The sequence below is a fragment of the Sturnus vulgaris genome, chromosome 7, assembly GCF_052056855.1.
Source record: "Sturnus vulgaris isolate bStuVul1 chromosome 7, bStuVul1.hap1, whole genome shotgun sequence".
Taxonomy (NCBI): Eukaryota; Metazoa; Chordata; class Aves; order Passeriformes; family Sturnidae; genus Sturnus; species Sturnus vulgaris.
In genome coordinates, this window is record NC_142249.1 from 14,994,430 (window position 1) to 15,012,053 (window position 17,624).

Sequence of the window (17,624 nt, forward strand, 5' to 3'; positions counted from 1 at the left end):
CAACTATCTGATAATGAAGCAGAAAAGATAAGTGTTTTATTAGTAGCAGAAATTAGCCATTTGCTAATTCTGCCATTCCTGTGGGAATACAGATGCACTGAAGTAGCATCATGTGATCAAGACTCTGAAGCTCTTGTGGTGGAAAAGGAAACATTTTTTCTATAACTATGCTTAGCACTCAGTTTATTAATTATCATGAAGGTTTTTTTTTTTCCTTCATGTGTAGTGGTAAAGTATTACCTAAACAAAAATGAGTTCCTTCAGCTGAGTAAGATGTGGTAACTGCAGCCAGTGTAGCTGGTGTTTTTCTCTGCAATACAGGTTACTGAGCAGCTCCTTGGTACTGAACTGCCCATGGCTCATGGACTGTTAGTGAAGTGGATCCCCGATGAGATTGGTAACAAGTTACTAATGCACTGTTCTACCAGTATTAAGAATATGAACTGCTTTTTTTTTCCCCTTAGGAAGGTTGCAGTGAGTTTAACTGCTCTAATTGAGGGTGTACTGAGACCATTCCAGTTCCTCGGCTTTTTACTAAACAAGCAAGATGAATCTAAGCTGAAATGTTTAAATGGGCAGCAAAGGTATTAAAAAGTATTCATAATGAAAAAGAAGAGTTGACTATTAGTGCTTTTAGGTTTCTTTATTGTAAATGCGTTTTGAAACAGGAGTCCTTACCCGGACATCGAGTTCAATTTCCTCTGAACTGTTAATGTAGTTTCTTCTTCAAACGTATCAGATAAATTATGTATGTGCTGTTCAGAAAGTGTCCTGTATAATTTACCCTAATCAGAAAATTTATATGAACATCGGTTGCTAGTAGGTCTAATGAATGGGATTGAAATTGTGAAAAGTTATTTTTTTATGGCCACTTTTTCTTTCCTTTTGCTTTTTCCTTTGATAACAAGGGAATGAGATTCCCCCTCTTTCCTTATGTGGCACATTTTATCATTGCAAGCCCATGTCCAGTGCAGGCCAGCTTCCATCTCACAAGGCAGCCCATTGGAGCTCGGTCATGAAGCAGCATGTCTTTCCTTCTCCTGCTCCCGTGCTGGGAATGTTGATTTTAATACCCAATTAACTAAAGCTTCTACTTTATTCTCTTTCAAAATGTCTATGACCCAGAAATTCTGGGTGGAGAAGAGGAAGCAAATTTGAAGCTTTTCAGTGCTGGATAGACCATATACTCGTCTGCTATCACCTCTTTTAAGCAGGTAAAGAATACTCTGGGTTCTAGTTTAAACTGTTAACCTCCTCATCTTCAAGACGGTGAGCTGCATATCCACAAGGGCTACTGCTGAAACATTGGTAAGTGTATTCAGCTCAAGTCCTAAATATGATCAGTGAAAATAAACAGTGGTGATAGACTGCAGTCACTGTAAGCCAGGTCATTGCATTTCAAGTTGCTTATCAGTTCAAGCAGATAAGATTGGTTTGCTCACGCATGGTTTTCCACAAACGATGGTTTGGGCATTTGTGTACAGTCTTGCACCTTAAAATAATAATAAAGCCTTCAGTTATAGATGGGAAATCCCTGCAACCTCTGTACAGAGAAGTGGTGATTCTTACCTGAGTATTGTGACAGGCCTTTAATTGACACCCAAACCGTTTATCTTTTTACAGTAGATTTGAGGCTTGTACAGCCTCTCCTGTAAGGAGTAATTGTGTGTCAAAGACATTTATGTAGAGCCTGAACTATAGGTCACTAGTTTTTGTAAGGGAGGTGATTCATCTAAAAATGGGTCTTTTACTTAGTCTGCTGGTAAAGCAAAACCACAATCCCATAACTAAAGTTATACTAAGGTTAGAGAGTTTGAGTATTTTGAATGTAGAAAGAAGTTAGCCAGACTGATGATGGCTTTGAAAGCAAAACAGCAAGACCTGTGGAACAGAAAGATTTAAAATTATATGATCCTTAGAGCATTTTACCAATAGGGGTTACTCTAGGCCAAAGCTAGCAGTGCAAAGTGGTTGATGAACTAGAGCTAAGCCTAGAACAGAGTGAATGAGGGTGTTTCAAAGGGATGGTTGTCAGTTTGAAAGGACTTTGGAAAATTTTTCTCATGTTGACTGAGAGCTGGAGGGGCAGGCAGCCTTCCTTCACAGCCCACAGTAAATTTTAATTCATAGCTGACAGTCTGCAGTTAGAGCCCCTACCAGGGGGAAGGGGTTTCAAGCAGCCTCCACTTCCAGGGACACAACCGCCAGCCCAGCCACCTGGGAGCTGCCAGGTGCTCATCTGAGTGACTGTGAAGCCTTTCTGTGTGTGCTGGTGACAACATTGCGTGTTCCCTCTGAGGGGAACAGTTCTGTGTGAAGTATGTGGGCCTGGCAGTTTCTGGCCTGAGGTCCTACCTGTTTCTCCTTGTTAGTCACACTGACCCAAAAGGAAAGTCATGCTGGCTGTCAGCTGCAAAGCACCTAGCAAAATTAGTGGTTTGGATTTTAGTTGGGGATTTTTTGGTTTGGTTGGTCTTTTTAAATTTGGGTTGGGTTTTTTTTGAGCGGTATTCTCCGATAGTTTTTTTTCTTCTTTGGAACAGAACAGCTGTGTGTTGTGCTGTCATCCCTACTCTGCAGAATGGGTATCAGTGAGTGCAGGGGCTGCTCACTGTCTGCTTCTGCTGGGGCACTCTCTCACCAGAGATATCATCCAGCTTTTTGAGTTGCTGCTTAGCACCGTGAAAGCCCTTGTCAGGAAAATGAGTGTTTTCTTCAGGCTAAGACTGTAGTCGTTTGGAAAACAGACTTTGGGGATTTTGTTTGATTGTTTGTTGCTTGGAAATTTGTCTAGTAGCATTCCCTGTGCATGAGGAACTGTTTTCATGGGAACATTTCAGGGAACTGCTGCAGCCCTGGCCTGCAGCAGCCCCTCACCCCAGTGCTTACAGGCCATGGATGTGCACTTCCTTTCAGGCGTCTCCTGCTGCCTGCAGGCATCCTGCTTGCTCCAGCCATCCTGAAATTGTTCCTACCACCCACAGACACATCCTCTGCATGCCTGCCTTGTGTCCTTGCCGATGTGCAGCAGCTCTTGTTGGGTATCAGAAGCCAGGTAGAGGCACCCTGTTTTTTCCCTGTCACCGAATGAGATGGGCAGGCACTATGTACCAGTCCAGGCACTGGCCCTTCTGCTCTGGAGTGGCGTTCTTCAGAGCTACCCTGGGATTTTGTGCGTCCCTTCAGTGAGAGGTGCCTGCTGAGACTGGTGTGGAGACACAGAGGTAACTGCTCAGGGGTCAAGAAGCCTGCCTGCTGTGGAGGGACAGAACCACTGGTGTTTTTCAGGTAAAACCTTCAGCTCACCCATCCCTCCCAAGCTATTTCTTCACATGGAAAATCCCACAAGTCAGCTTCCTGCTGTCTGTGCCGCATCCTGGTGCCTGTGTGGTCCTTCAGCAAGGCTTCACTTTCACTGGAAAAAATAATAATTTTATTATAAACTATAGACAGCTCAGCAGTACCTTCCTGTTCTCAGGGAGAAGCACAGCAGCATGTTGTCTTTTGGAGCAGCTTACAATTTTTAATAGAAATCTTGTCTGAGTTGTCAGGTTCAGTCTCTGTGCCTCTCCAGCCACTGGGTATGATGTGCAGCCCTCGGCATCAGCCAGCCTTGCCCCCCACAGAGCTGGTGATGCCCTAAGATGGAGGCTGCCTTTTCTGGTTTACATGGAGTGCTGCCAAATGCTCCATCCATGCTTGCACTTCCTTATGCCTAATTAGCCCCTGCTGGAAACCCAGGAGCTTCTGCAGTGAGTGCTTGTCCTCCAAGGGTGAGCCCTAGCTCTGGGCTTTTGTTTTCTTTTTATGTCCTTTGCACTCTGTTGTATTTCATAAGCAAAAGGTTATTCCTCTTACAGCAGTGAGCATCCCTATGTTCAATGACTCAAGTTTTCAGCAGTATTAATCTACAACAGATTTTCTGATGTTTAATTTCTCATCCCAGTTACTGTCCAATGGAAACAGCAATTTCGTCTCTACAGTCCTCAAGCACAATACAGTGAGTGGCAGACAGTGATGTTCTTGTGCAAAATTTGTGAGGTACCCTGGACAGAAAGGATGGGGCAGGACTCAAGTGCTGAGATGAAGAAGTGTGAAAGCTGGGCTGACTGTGTAAGCCAGGAAAGGGCTCCAAATGTAAGGGGAATGAATTAGAAGAAGTCGTTTGGATCACAGCCCATTGGACTTGCCACCTTTAATCTCTGATCTTCATATTCCACCTCTTAAAAACTGAGATAATGCGTCCCAAATCCCACAAGTGTACAGGGCTCTCATTATCACATTATTTATGAAGCACTGTAAGAGCTCTAAATAGGATGTGATGTAGAAGTGTTGGGAAGAAGAGGAAGGAAACCTGTTTGACAGCACAATGGCTGCGAGCAAGGTTGTCTAAATCCATGATGAAATCTCTCTTGATAAAGCTACAGCCAGTCTCAGAGCAGCCACACTGAATTCCCTCTTCTTGAAAAGGAACTAAAGCTTGCTGTGCCAAAAGACAAAACATTTCCTTTTGCAGGGTGCCAGTAAAGTTGCTTTTGTAGCAATGTAGAAGCACATTTTAAAATTATTTTTTAATAACTGGTGTGGCACTGGTTGGGTGGGGGCAGCACCAAAACATGAGCTTAGTCTTTACTGCTACTCTCTGCTGCAGGATCAGCAAGGCCACACAAAATGGAAGATACTGTGGATGGGAAGCAGGCTCTTGTTTAGACAGCTGTGAATGTAACACCATAACACTGCAGATAGAGATAAATGCAATATAATTGCCAGTTGCTCAATCAGTGTATTGCAACATGCTGAAGCAATCATGGGCAGTGCTGTGGCAGGGGAAGCTGCTTCCTCCCCATGGCCAGCTTGCCTGTGCCCACCTGGGAACAACAGGACAAGGTAAAAACCTTCCCCTTAGCACAATTCTCCATGGCTTTGCTTGGCTCACAGCAAGGAGGTATGGAAAAAGAGGTGCCAAGTTGGGTGAAGAATGCCAAGAGAGAGCTCCTGTGCCCAAACCCAGGTGTGCCACGTGCAGTGCATGAGGGGGTGTTTGAACCTTTGCACCAGAGTATTGGGCACTTTCCTGCGAGACCCCTGGGGCAAGAGCCCCTTGTGCTCCTCAGATCAACTGAGGCTTCTCAAGCAGGACTGATATGGGGCCAAATCCTCTCATGGTCTCCCCAGGAGGCAGTTTCAGCTGTGGGATCAGTGCAGGCAGCTCTTGTTCCTGCCTGACAGTGCATCCATGCAAATAGTGATAGCCATCCATTAGAACCCCAGGGGTATAGTACTTCTAGACTGTAGTGGTTAAATAAAACTACCAAAGATGAGGAAATAATTTCCAGCATGTTCTGGACGTGTGAAGCTGTCACAGGTATCCAGAGTGTAAAAATAGAAATTCAAGTCCTAGGATCTGTACTGTTGCATCTTTTAAAAATGTCATCAAAAACAAATCAAAAGAAGGCAGCTTTGTCTAGACGATTGTTTCCTAACACCAAATGCCAGGAGTTATTGCGCCCGTACCTTTCTGGAGACTTTCTGGCTGGGGAATGTTCTCTTTCCAGAGGAAATCCTTTTAACTTTCAACAGTTCAAGACTCTAATTGGGTGAAATAATAGCTTGGCACTCCCCCAAGCAATATGATTTTTATCATTTTGTTGTCTGCAAAAGCCTGACTTGTCCAATCCTATGAGTCATGGAGGGAATGTGGATGTCAGACTGCCCTTGTATGCAGGGATGGGCTTCTGGTGAGACTGGCATGGGGTCCTGGCTCAGTGACCAATGGGGATCTGAAACATCCTCTACAGAACTGCCCCCCTCTAGCCTCACCAGGGCTGCGGGATGTGGTGGTGATGATGTGCATGTTTCTAGTTATCTTCATTCCTACTGAGTTATTCAAAGGGATTTTTTTGTTGACTACTGCTCTGGTTTGTCCAGGTGACTCACAATAATTAGGGATTCATGCTTTGTCTTTGCCAAACACTAACTATTCATTAGCTTCAGCTAGCATGTTTAGATGTTTTCAGCTGAGACTTAGATTTTGATGGTTTATTTAGCCCAGAAATAAGCTTGATAGAATAAACACTGGAGCTTTGAACCTCTCAGGCTTTTGTTTCTGTACGGTGGATTAAACAAACTGACGTACTTAGCACAAGTCTCTTTTCCTTGTTCTGGAAAAAGCAAAGTCCTTGAGCCTCAGGGCACAAAGCAGTAGCTGTGGAAGTACCCTGCCATTCCTAGGTCCCTGGGGCTGAGCAACTGCCCACGGTGCTCTGGCACAGCTCTGGACCCTCTGGCCCAGTCTTGTTGCTCCTGTGCTCGAGGTCCAGTGTGTGCCAGGAACCACAGCTCAGCCACTTGTGAGGTCAAGGTGCTGCTTTAACTTGGAGATGCATCAGGCCAAAAGTGCAGCAGGAAGCTGTGTGGATTATCTTGTCTCAGGTCTTGTCTGGCTCACTGAGTTTATCACCAGTCAGTTGAGTTCAAACAGGACTGAGCTGGTCCCAACCCCACAGCTAGTCCCTGTACTCAGCAGGGCTCCTGTTGGGCTGCTGGTGCTGGTTTTAGCCTCCAGACTGCAGAGAACCAAAACCATATATTATGCAGTGCTGTTTCCCACCTCAACGTGCAGAACTCGGCTGCCTCTGGCCTCTCTGCCCTCACACCATCCTCATTGTCCAGCTGGAGACTCCATTCTCCTGTTGCTGTGGATTGGAGCAATGGAGAAAGGGCCATAAGAAGTGGAGATGTGCAAACCAGGAAACTATGCCAAATAAATTACCCGTGGGACAGGTGGATGGAAAAGGCTAGGCTAGGTTAGTTTGAGCTAAACTGGAACTAGGATTTCCCCTTGAATCCTTGCCTTGCTTGAAGCAAGATGTTCAAGCAGTAAAACCTTTATCTCTAAGGAAGTGGTGGGCCTCCATGGACCCTCTGTGAAAGTCCTTGTTCTCTTTGTACATCTACAGGACAGACTGAGTGCAGGGCCTTACCCATGGATGCAACAGGAGACTAAATCTGGAAAAACAGCCAAGCAACCCGAACAAGCAAACATGAGTGCTTGAGTGCTGTGCTCGATTTTTGAGCAGCAGGGGCTGCTGGGCTGGCTCTGCTGTTCTTGCTGTCCTTCACCTGTCACCTCTCTTGTGGGAGCAGCATTTGATCATTCTCCTCCAAATTATGCCAACAAATGCTTCTCCTGGTGCCACTGAAATACTTACTAGGTCAGTAGCCCCACAGCTTGTTTCCTAGGTAGGTTTTGCCGCTGTTGAGCAAAGCAGTCCCTGCTGCAGGTGGCCTCACAGCCAGTGTCCAGCTGCTTGTTCAGTTCGCAGTGGGGTATGGGTGGATGTTTCACCTCCTGCCAAGGTCCCCTGCCCCAGCACTGGCTGCCCTGGGAGGTGCAGAACACACAATTGAGTGGGATGAGGGGAGTTCTAAATGTGCTCTGCACAAGTCCCCTTCACTGTCTAGGAGCTCTTTGTCTCCTACCAGTGCTGCTTCCCTTGGAGCATTTTTTTCATTCTCCTTTTGCCATCTTTCCAGCTTGTTTTCCTTCCTGCATCTGTAAGGCTGCCTCCAACAAAGCCCTGGCAGACAATCTTATCTTGAAGCACAACCAGCCCTGCTCCTTTCACTAGGGTATGTGCCTGCTCAAACACTTGGCTGGAGCAGGGCCCGGGTGAGGAGCCCTGCCCCACAGGCAGCCTTGCCTCGGGCACAGCCTGCTCTGGCCCTGGCAGGGGCAGGACAGAGCCCTGGCCCAGTAGGGAGGGCAGGACAGGGGCAGCTGCAGGAGCTCGGCTGTGAACAGGCACTCGGAGAGGTTTGCTCTGTGCATGCCCTTTCTGAAGTGGAATGCTATTAATTAAACGGGTAGGAGAAATGACTGAGTCTATTTTTTTCCCCGTTGGCTTATTCACTTGATTTGAAAGGCCTTTTATTTTTTATTTATTTTTATTTTCCTCCCCTGAGTTTGTGGGTTTAATATTTTGGTGATCAAAATAGATCTGCTCTGGAGCATCTGTGGGAAAGGGCCTCACACTTATTTTGGGAGAGAAGGCAAGGGAAGGCAGATTGAGAACTGACACTGTTTATGCCTTGAAGCAGATATTCCTCATAACTACTGCACCTGAAACTATGAAAGAAAGTGCAGATACAAATAGCAACAAAATTAATTGAAGAAAAGGAGCTGTTCCTTTTGCTTGACCACACCTTGCAAACCAGGAAATACTTCCTCTTATGTACAAACAGGAAGACTATGCTGTCCTGGCCACCGTGCTCTGCAAGTCTCAGGTAATTTGCTTTGTTTATGTTGTTGGAGCAGGAAGGTGAAGTCAGTGGAGCTGTAAGTGAAAGTTTTCATTCTCCAGAGGTTTGCAAAAGCTTATTATCTCTTGAAAAATTAGTAGAAACTTGAGTTGCTGAGTGCAGCATTTCATCTGGATCCAACTCTTATTGTGACCAATGGTGACCTTTCTGTTTGCTTTGAAAGACACTGGTAAATGGCCTCAGTCTTACAGGCAAATGCTCAAGACACTTGTTTTGGAGTGAGGGTCAGAGCCTTGTTCAGGAACCAGGCATCTGCTTTATCAGACTGTTCACCTTTTGTTTCCAAAGTCCAACTGATGTGCATCATTTTGCCAATGAAAAAGACTGAGAAGACTTCTTTTATCAAGTGCTGTGCCTAAAGCACAAAGCTGGACTTGTAAATATTCCTTTATACTAAATATCTTCTGATACGCTAGGCTGGGATTTATTTTTCCTTTGTTGCTGTCTCCAGCCCTTTCTGACTGGCATTTCCTGGAGACTCCTGATGGTTTCCAGCAGCAGCAGTGAGAGCAGGCACATCTCCTGCAGGTCCTGGTGGAGGTTTTGCACAAGGCTTGATGGGCTGCCAGTGGTGGTGGATGAGCCTCCCAACGCCCCGTGGTGCTGTGGTGAGTCACAAGTGCAGGTACTGCGGGCACTGCAGCCTGTGACAATGGAACAGCACAGTCCCAATGTACCTGTGCAACCTGAAGGTGCAATCTAGGTATCATCTAAAAGTAACTCCAGGCATTAAGAAACAAGACTTGTTATGTCCCACACCATATCATCAACTAAAGAAAAAAAAAAAGACTGGGTTTTTCAGGTAGCAGCCTCGGGGGTTTGGCTGACTGCTGGTATGCACATTTGTAGGACCAGTTTATTTTCCTTTGTTTTAGCAGAATGTGTAGAAACTTAGGCTGATAATAGCTGAAAAGCTGATTTATTCACAAGTCTCCAAACTGTCAGAAATATCAGCTAGTATGAGACTTGAATAAATCACTGGAGCTCACAACTCTGACACTGACAATTGAACAACTGCTGTTTCCTGAGGTCAAAGCTGCAAGAAAGAGCTTCAAGTGCATTTTTCACCTAAAAAAAATCTGGATGTAGAACAACAGAATCTGTGCTTTCTCTGATTTCTCAATCAAATTTGCTCAACACGCAACTTAAACATCGGGTTTCCTTTGTCTGTCAGCTGTTGATTGCCATCACCTCATGATGCCCTGACTTTCAGAAATTTGTGCAATGAACTATTTTGCCTAGCCATAGTCAAGTTTCATGCCTGCAAAATATGCAGGTCTTTCTTCTTTTCTATATTTAATTCGCATCTCTTGTTTCTGGTCCCTGTGCTGTCAGCTCAATGGCAGAAACCACAGGAAATGCTGCCCTGTGAGGACAAGTCCCTTGAAACAGCAAGTCCTGCCCTCACCTTCCCTGTAATGAATTCAGATGGAGAGAGACACAAGCCCACAGTGACCCTCGTGGGAGCCTGTATCAGTCACCCCTGCTCTCTGCTGGGGAAGGGTTTGGGCCAACTTCATACAAGTTTTTGGCTAGACTGGTTCTGCCAAGCAAAAATATGAGTGTCCTTACTCTGAAAAGAAGTGCTGTGGTGTTGGATCTGACACAGCTCTGCCATTGCATCATGCAGACACATCATCAATGCCATTCAGCTGAGCTCTGTGAATCATCACAAGATGATGCCAACAGGAAAGAGAAGCCAGCTTGGTGATGTCTTCTTGTGGCAGCTGACTTCTCTAAGATGGACCACAAAGCCTGTGTGCTCTCTCAAGTGCCATTTACAGTGGTCAGTTTTGCTTGTCTTTCAAAGACCACCGTTTAAAAAAGTGGTTTTATGCTTCATGCAAAGGTGGATTTTTCCCATGAACACGCTTATGAAAGCAAACAAAGAATCCAGCATTCTTCCTGGGAGCAACCCCCTTATCCTGAGCCACTGTCCTGATGTGAGGGGAACAGCCACAAGACAAGCCCTGCTGTGCCCACAGGGCCACCTGTGCCACTGTCCCTATGAAGGCACCCAAAGAAGAGGGTGGCAGAGACCCAAGGCTGTTCCTATGTGGATGGGACATGCTTCCCATGCGCCTGTGGGCTGGAGGAGACTGTCTGGCTCTGCACCTACCCACTGCACACACTGCCCATCTTTGGTCTTTTTCCATTTACATGGGGATTAGTCATGCCAGGACTTCAATGTTGCAACTTTGATGGTGTAATCCTGTCATGTCTTTGGTAACTCAGTCTTCTTGAACAAGATGGCAAAGTTTAATGTCTGATGTGAAATGCAAAATTATCTATAAAGGTGAGTATTAAAGTCCTTCTGGATTAATTAATGTGTCATTAAAAAATGAGAATAGAAATGGTGCAGGGGATATTTTCTTTTTTGATCTGTCATTGCAGACCACTTTCAACTGTGAATTTCTTGATAAACATTTAATATTCATTACACAATTCCATTTTGACATGAAATCTTCAGGGATAGTTCAAATACAGCAAAACCCACATTTCTAAAAGAAAGTTAAGCTGTTCCTGGCCCGTGTAGCTATTTTAGTCTTTCCAGATTTCTGTAATCTCTTCACACCAGTTGAGGTGCTGCAGAGACCCTGGTTTGCTCTGGCTGGTGATCCAGCAGAACTGAGATGTCACATTGGCAGTGACCCTCTGAAGTCCCAGGAGATGAGATGCTGGAGGGAGCTGTGGGGTCTGTGGTCCTTGCACTTTGTGACAAACATCACAGGCAATGAGCTGCCACTACTGGGGACAGCCATACCCCCCATTGTAGTCACCCTATGAGAAAAGTACATAAGGAGTGAGGAGCAAGTGTCAGGCTCTAAGCAAACTCCAAGGGCTCGTGCAAACCTGTGGCCCATCCCCATCAAACAAGGTGTAATTCCTCTTCTGAGGTGGCTCAGTTTGGCCTTTTTAGATTCATGCATCAAAAGCACAGCTAAGACCAAATATCACCTTTACTCAGGCTGCACAGGCTATGAAAAATAGAGAATGCTTACCCTGGTTTGTTTTGTGTGGATCACATCCTGCTTTCAGTGAGTTTCTCTTAAACATATCAAACACAATTTGGGGGATTTCCCTTCAGCCTTCACAGCATCCTTCATTTCTTGCCCTGTGGGGTCATCCTGCTGCTGTTGCACTATGGGAACATAAGAGTTTTGACCAAGTGTTTGTGAAACTCCCTGCACCATAACAAACCTTCTTGAGCTTTGACAGAGCCTGGACTGATGCTCTGAGTAGGGGAGAACCTGAGGGGTCTGCATGAGCACCAACCCAGCCCCAGGCTGCTGAAGGTGCTGCTGGGAGGAAGGTGAGAGTCCTGCCAGGCTGAGAGATGCTTTTGAAGGCTGCAGCTTCATCTGATATGATTTCATAAAGCTAACATTTAAGAGTCAGATAATGAGATATGCTGCCTTCAGACATTGCATACACAAACCCAGCCCACTGCTGAGACAAAAGTGGCTTTAAGCCCCGTCTATCCATCTATCTGATCCATCTGTTTGCCTTTTGCCAGCTGACATGAAAAAGTTCTTTTATCTAAAGCTATTTCCAGTTCTTCTCTCAGATTCTCCAAAGTGTTTGCATGATTTGAAAGAACTATTTCCAGGATTTTTGGCTGCACAGCATTCAAGCTTCGGATTTTACGACAGGTATTTGAGCACATTCCCTTGCTTTTGTAAGGGCTTTTACAGCAGGTCATCTGTCATGGGAGGGGTGTGTCTCCTGCTCCAAGTATTCACTTTCTCGTGTTATTTTTGATACCTCCTTAGCAATTGCAGACTGGCAGCATATTACTCGTGGTAAGCCAAGCCCAAAGAATAAGCAGGGAAGTTTTGTGTGTGTGATGAGTCTCCAACTGGAATGGAGAGAGTTTTCTCATTGTGGCTGCATTGCTTTGGGACTTACTGGGCTCAGAGATTTGCAGATGCCCCATTTGAAATTACACAGAGATCTCCAGGTATGAAGCCCAGAGCTCCTGCTGAGCTCAGTACTGCCCAAGGAATGGGATAGAGAGAATCTTTTTGCTGTTCTTGTGAGCCTGCTACTGAGATATGGGTAGTTTTTTTAACCCAAATCAGCTATTTTGAAAAGACATTTTTATTGCTGTTCAGCACGTGGTGGGTAGTGATGATTGCTACGTTTCGTTATGGCAGTACCCAGGCTGCTGTATGTTCAGTTTTTCAGGAGTAGCTTTGATAGGTCCAAGTGGGAGGAACTGTGATGTGGATTGTGCCTCACTTGTTTCAGGGAGCTTGAATAACACGTACTTGTCTGCATACCAAACAGCCACGGTTCCCACTTCCCTGGGTAGCAGCCACATAAGGGAGCAAATCCTGAAGACTGGCCTGTCCCTCACAGTGATGCTGGATGGCATAAAGCAGAGAACTTCAGCTACCTGCTGGACAAGTGTTTGATGCCAGCCAAAGCTATTGGCTGCTATATATTTCAGCATAAAAAGAGAATCTTTTTTTTTGTTGTTGTTGTGCTTTTTTCTTTTTTTTTTTTTTTTTATTTATTTTTTAAGATGTAGCAATTTGTGGCCAAATCACAGGGTCTCGAGAGAGCATTCATGGCTGAAAAAATTACTTCTGAATTTAGCCTAAAATAACTTTAAGATAAAAACTTTTATGTAATCACTAATTCACAGTCACAGTTGCTTTGGCTTCTCTCATTATCATTCCTAAGTTATTCTTTTCATGCTGGGAGTTGGATTTTCCTGGCACTGCATCTGTTTTTCAGCAATGTATACACCACAATTGCTGACAACTAGGAGTTGGATCCCATGTTCCTCGACCCTGGCTGTAGCTTGTTTTTTCTGGCACCACTTTAAAGTCTCCCATCTGCACTTGTCTCCTGATGACCAGTGGCGGTCCTTCAGCTGTGTGAGAAGTGCCTGATGTTATCCTGTTCTCGCACTCCTCCAGACCCGTTTCTCAGCTGGGCCATGAGCACAGCCCTTGCCTGTTCCTAGACAGAGCCTTATCAGGGCCAGCCATGGCAATGCTCCCATCCCTTTCCAGCCCTCCCCTGTGGTTATTGGAAGGCCAGTTAGCTCTGTGCATTTCGGTGTAGCAGAAATGCTGCTCTGCTGCTTCTCTGGTTTTCCAGACCTCTCTGCTTTTCTGTAGAAATGTCCCCCTGCCTCTATTCAATCTAGGCTCTGTAGGAGATCACTTCTGCATCCTTCAGCTGTTGAGAGACAGAGGGAGAGCTGTGTACTGGTGTCTCTACTTGCCTCTCATCTCCACTGGGCTATTTTTGTTCAAGCCTGGTGCTGGTTGCGCCATATCCAGCTTACTCATAAGATGCCGCTGTTCCTCTTAACAGTATTTTGAATGAGTCCAGCTGCTCTATGCTTAAATTCCTCCTCCTTGGCTTACCAGGAGTATGACTTTTTAAGGGATGTGTGCTGTTTGGTAACAAGCAGGTGCCCTTGCTCAGCTGGGAGGCTGGGTATTTCTCTGGGCTTACTCTGTAGTTTGATGTGGGCACGGTGTACTTGACAGATTAACAGTGTGTTCATTCCTCCTCCACTGCTTGTCTGGGTTTGTTTATTTCTGGTATTCCTGTTATATTCAGTTTCATTTGTTATTTTTGGCTTTGTTTTCCAGGCCTCTTTCCTTTACTTACTTTCGTTCAGGTTAAAGGAATCCTTTTTTGAGCTTTCTTAGTATTTTGAGGGGAAACTGGTGAGTGTTTCATGCCTTTTAATTGTGCCTCCCCAGACAGGGCAGGCAGGAGCTTGCACATACATGTTCCTTCTCTGTCCTCATTCAGATGTCAGCTGGCTTTGATCTTCCTATACCTCCCAGCATGTGTTGAAGCTTTACTAGGCACTCAGGGTTTCCACTACCCCCATCACACAGCTGACATGATGTAGCAGTTTTCAGCCACCCCTCTTTTTACTGTCATCCACTGGCCGCCGCCAGGAAAGCGTTACCCCAGGCTGGGAAATTAGTGGGAATGACTCTCTCCTGGAGTCCAGCTCCCACCAGCAGCAGCACTGGTGCTTAGGCACGTAGTTCTCCCTCATTCAGGAGGGGAGCAGTGTCCCAGCCTGGCTGCATTTCATGGAAAGCCATTTTTCAGCTGATTTCCTTTCCTGCCTGCCAGTGCCCCACTGGTTTCCATGGTATTCGTGGTTGTGTAGGGGTGGCAATTTCAGTATCCTGGCAGCCTTCCAGGCTGCCTCTCCATAAAACCCTGTATGGTTTCAAATGTGTATGTATATATATAAGGTTTTTTTTCTTATTTTTCCTTCATCCCACAGAGCTGCTGTGTGCTTTTAAGCAGTGAATCTATTCCATCCTTCGCTTATCTCACAGGCACAGTTTGAGGTTGTGCCCATTCTTGCTGGCAAGTTGCTTTGAGGTTCCTCTGATGAAAGGCTTGCTGTAAAGGCAAAAAGTGATCTGAGCCATGTTATCGCTCTCACTTCCAGGGGTTCATACAGAACATCCTACTGAAAGAATAACATGGTCCCAATGACCACAAGCTGATTCTTGGAGCTGAACTTAAATGGGCTGGCATTCCCATCACTTCCATTCCATCACATAAGGGCTCCTTCCATGTCTTCATCCACTTCTGAGAGCTGCTGTGGTCACTGTTGGTGGGTGTGAGCTCCCAGCCCAGCCACACAACTGTAACAGCAGTGCAGAAAAACATCAGAAAATCTTTCTTGTTACAGAGGAGATTCTGTCAATCCTGTTTTGTTTAAAAAACAAAATCAAAACAAGCCAAGGCTTTGCTCTAAGCAATATTTGGAGTGAGCTGAACACACATCTGGTTTCAGCTTCACGCAGGCTTTCATAATGGTCTCCAGCAGTAATAGTCTCATTTTTTGGAAGCGAGTCATTGCTGCTCTTCGGGTTGAATGAACTCTGATCAGGCATGGACCTCAATGTGTCAGGGTGAAAAAACACCTCATGTCTGGGCTGTGGGAGGCTGAAGGGGTTGGAGAGAGGGGGTGCTGTGTTTGGATACACACAGAATGGCCTCTGTTACACATAACTTGGGAAGAGTGATTAAATGGTGACCTTCTTGGCTAAAGATGGCAGGGCTGTGATGTGTGATTTTGGCTGTTGTGGGCTCTGTTTCATCCGATAGGATACATCTGGCAACACAGGGGAGTACCAGATTAAAGGCCCTCATTGCTGACATGGGTTTAATGGCCCTGAGTTGAAGGAAGATGGTCCTTGGTCTGCTAAAGGGAAAGGGGCTGTAAACTGCAACATGTATTAACTATTTCTATCTGTAGAAACCACAGGAAGAGATAATGCAGTAGTAACAGCTGCCCCTGGAATTATTTGTGCACATGTTTGGCTCCAAAGCTTTTTACCCAGCTGGCTGGAGGTCACAGTGAGTACAGATAAGTATTTGCCAAACGCTAAGGAGAAGACAGGACAAGGTCAGAAGCTCTTCTGGTAGCAAAGCAGAGCATGTTTAGCAAACGCTGCTATCTCCTGAATTGGGGTGAGAGATTTCATCAACAAAGTACGCAGGGGAGCTCTGAATACAAGTGGAGGGCTGGAAGAATATGCTTTACAGCTTTCGGTTAAGCCAAGAGAAACTTGAGACTTGCTGTTTCCTTCTAAGTCAAGGATTGTCTGCCAGCCTGTTCCAGGACCTACTCCTGCAGATGAGCATTGTGAAACTTCCAAGCCAATGTCCCTGTCAGCGTGGCTCATATCAGAGATCTGAGTTTAGCACCCTCCTTTTTGTTAAATCAAAATGCATTTTCATTTAAATCCATATTCAAACATAAACCTTTCCTGTAACTTTTTCTCTCCTCCTTTCACTCCTCAGATCCTCTCTCTCCTGCCTACAACTTCCTCCCTCTTCCTGTTCAACATTTAGTTCAGGGTCCATGCTTCTCTTTGCCCTCATTTCACACCTCTTCCACCCTTCTGTTGCTGGGGATGTGAGAGCTTCAGCAGTTATGAGAGCAGAGCTATAGGGGTGGTAGTTTTTCCTTTTGCTAAATGCAACTTCTCCAAAGTTGAAGGGACGGTTGAAAGTAAATAAACACAAAAGTGAAACTGGCAAAAATGCTAGAGAGGGGAAACCCTGCTAAGACTGATTTTACTCAACTCAGAGGGGCATGAAGAAAAGGGAGGAGAAAAAGAAATATGCAAAACATCGCAACTATTTTGTGGCAAATGTGGGGGGAAAGAAAAGAAGGAAAAGTGCCTTCAAACTTATGCAATATAAAGCACCTCATGTAGCATCTCTGTGAGATGGTCCTCTCCACTTTCGGTGAGCTTTCATTTGTAGAAAACTACAGACTCTTCACAATGGAGATAAATGGCAATTTTTCTTGTAGAAGTCTCTTCCCACTTACCCCTGCATCCTCATTTATGTGTTTGCCTTTTAATCTGAAACTGCAAGCAGAGGCAGAGATTTCACAGAGTCCGAGTGCTGCCTGTGCCCCCCAAATAATGCAGTCAAAGCTTGCACAGCCCATTTTGTGTTGTGGAAATGGCCTTTGGAGGCCTGGATCTTGTTTGTGAATTAAAGCTTTTAAGGTCTCTGCAATTTCAAATGACTGTAGATAGTGTAGGGAGCGACTCAATGTTTGCTGCAGGCCCCAGCAAGCAGGGCTGATGCTGGTGGCTGGAATTGGTGTCCTGGCCTGTATCACTTCAAGGATAGGGTTCCTGATGGATGCTTTGGGGAAGCAGTTAGTTGGATTCATGTTTCCAAATCAATCCGTGAGAAGCAAGCAGGGTGTGCAGAGGTACTGACTCATTTCTTGATCTGAAGGAACACTCTTCTCAGATAAAAATGTCTCAAAATTGTCAGGCAACAGATGTCATGTTACAGGCAGAAGCAGAAGGGATAGAAATCTCCTGTTTGGTTTAGTAAAAAGTAATAATTTCACTTTTATCTTCCTCCAGGTGATGTTCCCAGAGCTGGCTGCATGCAGGAGAGGATGGGCAGGCACACACAGCAGCACCTTTGTCTGGAAGCTATGGCTCTCAGAGTGGTCAGCCCTCTGACATTGTCCTTGCAGTGGCAACAAAACCTGAGTTAAAAGTGGCTTCAATTTTTTATTTTTTTTTTGTTTTTACTCTTTTTCACATTTGCAAGAGAAGACAAAACCTGAAGAAGCTCAGCTGTTGGGCTCATAGTTGATGCCTCCTTTCTCATTGCAAAGAGGAACTGTTGTAAGAAGTCTGAGCAAAAACTGTTCCCTCCTCACTGTAATTTAAAATAACAAGGAACAACAAATGCATGTTGTAGACACCACTTCTGTCCTTCAGCTGAGTGCCAGACACTTGTCAAGCTGATGTGGAGCT

At 45.3% G+C, this 17,624-nt stretch overlaps 1 long non-coding RNA gene across 1 annotated transcript; it reads left to right on the plus strand.

Annotated features, from left to right (window-relative positions):
- Window positions 1–263: 263 nt before the first annotated feature.
- LOC148223177 (uncharacterized) lies at window positions 264–17,342 on the plus strand. The gene is made up of 3 exons (XR_015804799.1): window positions 264–397; window positions 1,126–1,214; window positions 17,223–17,342. It is a non-coding gene; the product is annotated as an uncharacterized LOC148223177 (long non-coding RNA).
- Window positions 17,343–17,624: the final 282 nt, after the last annotated feature.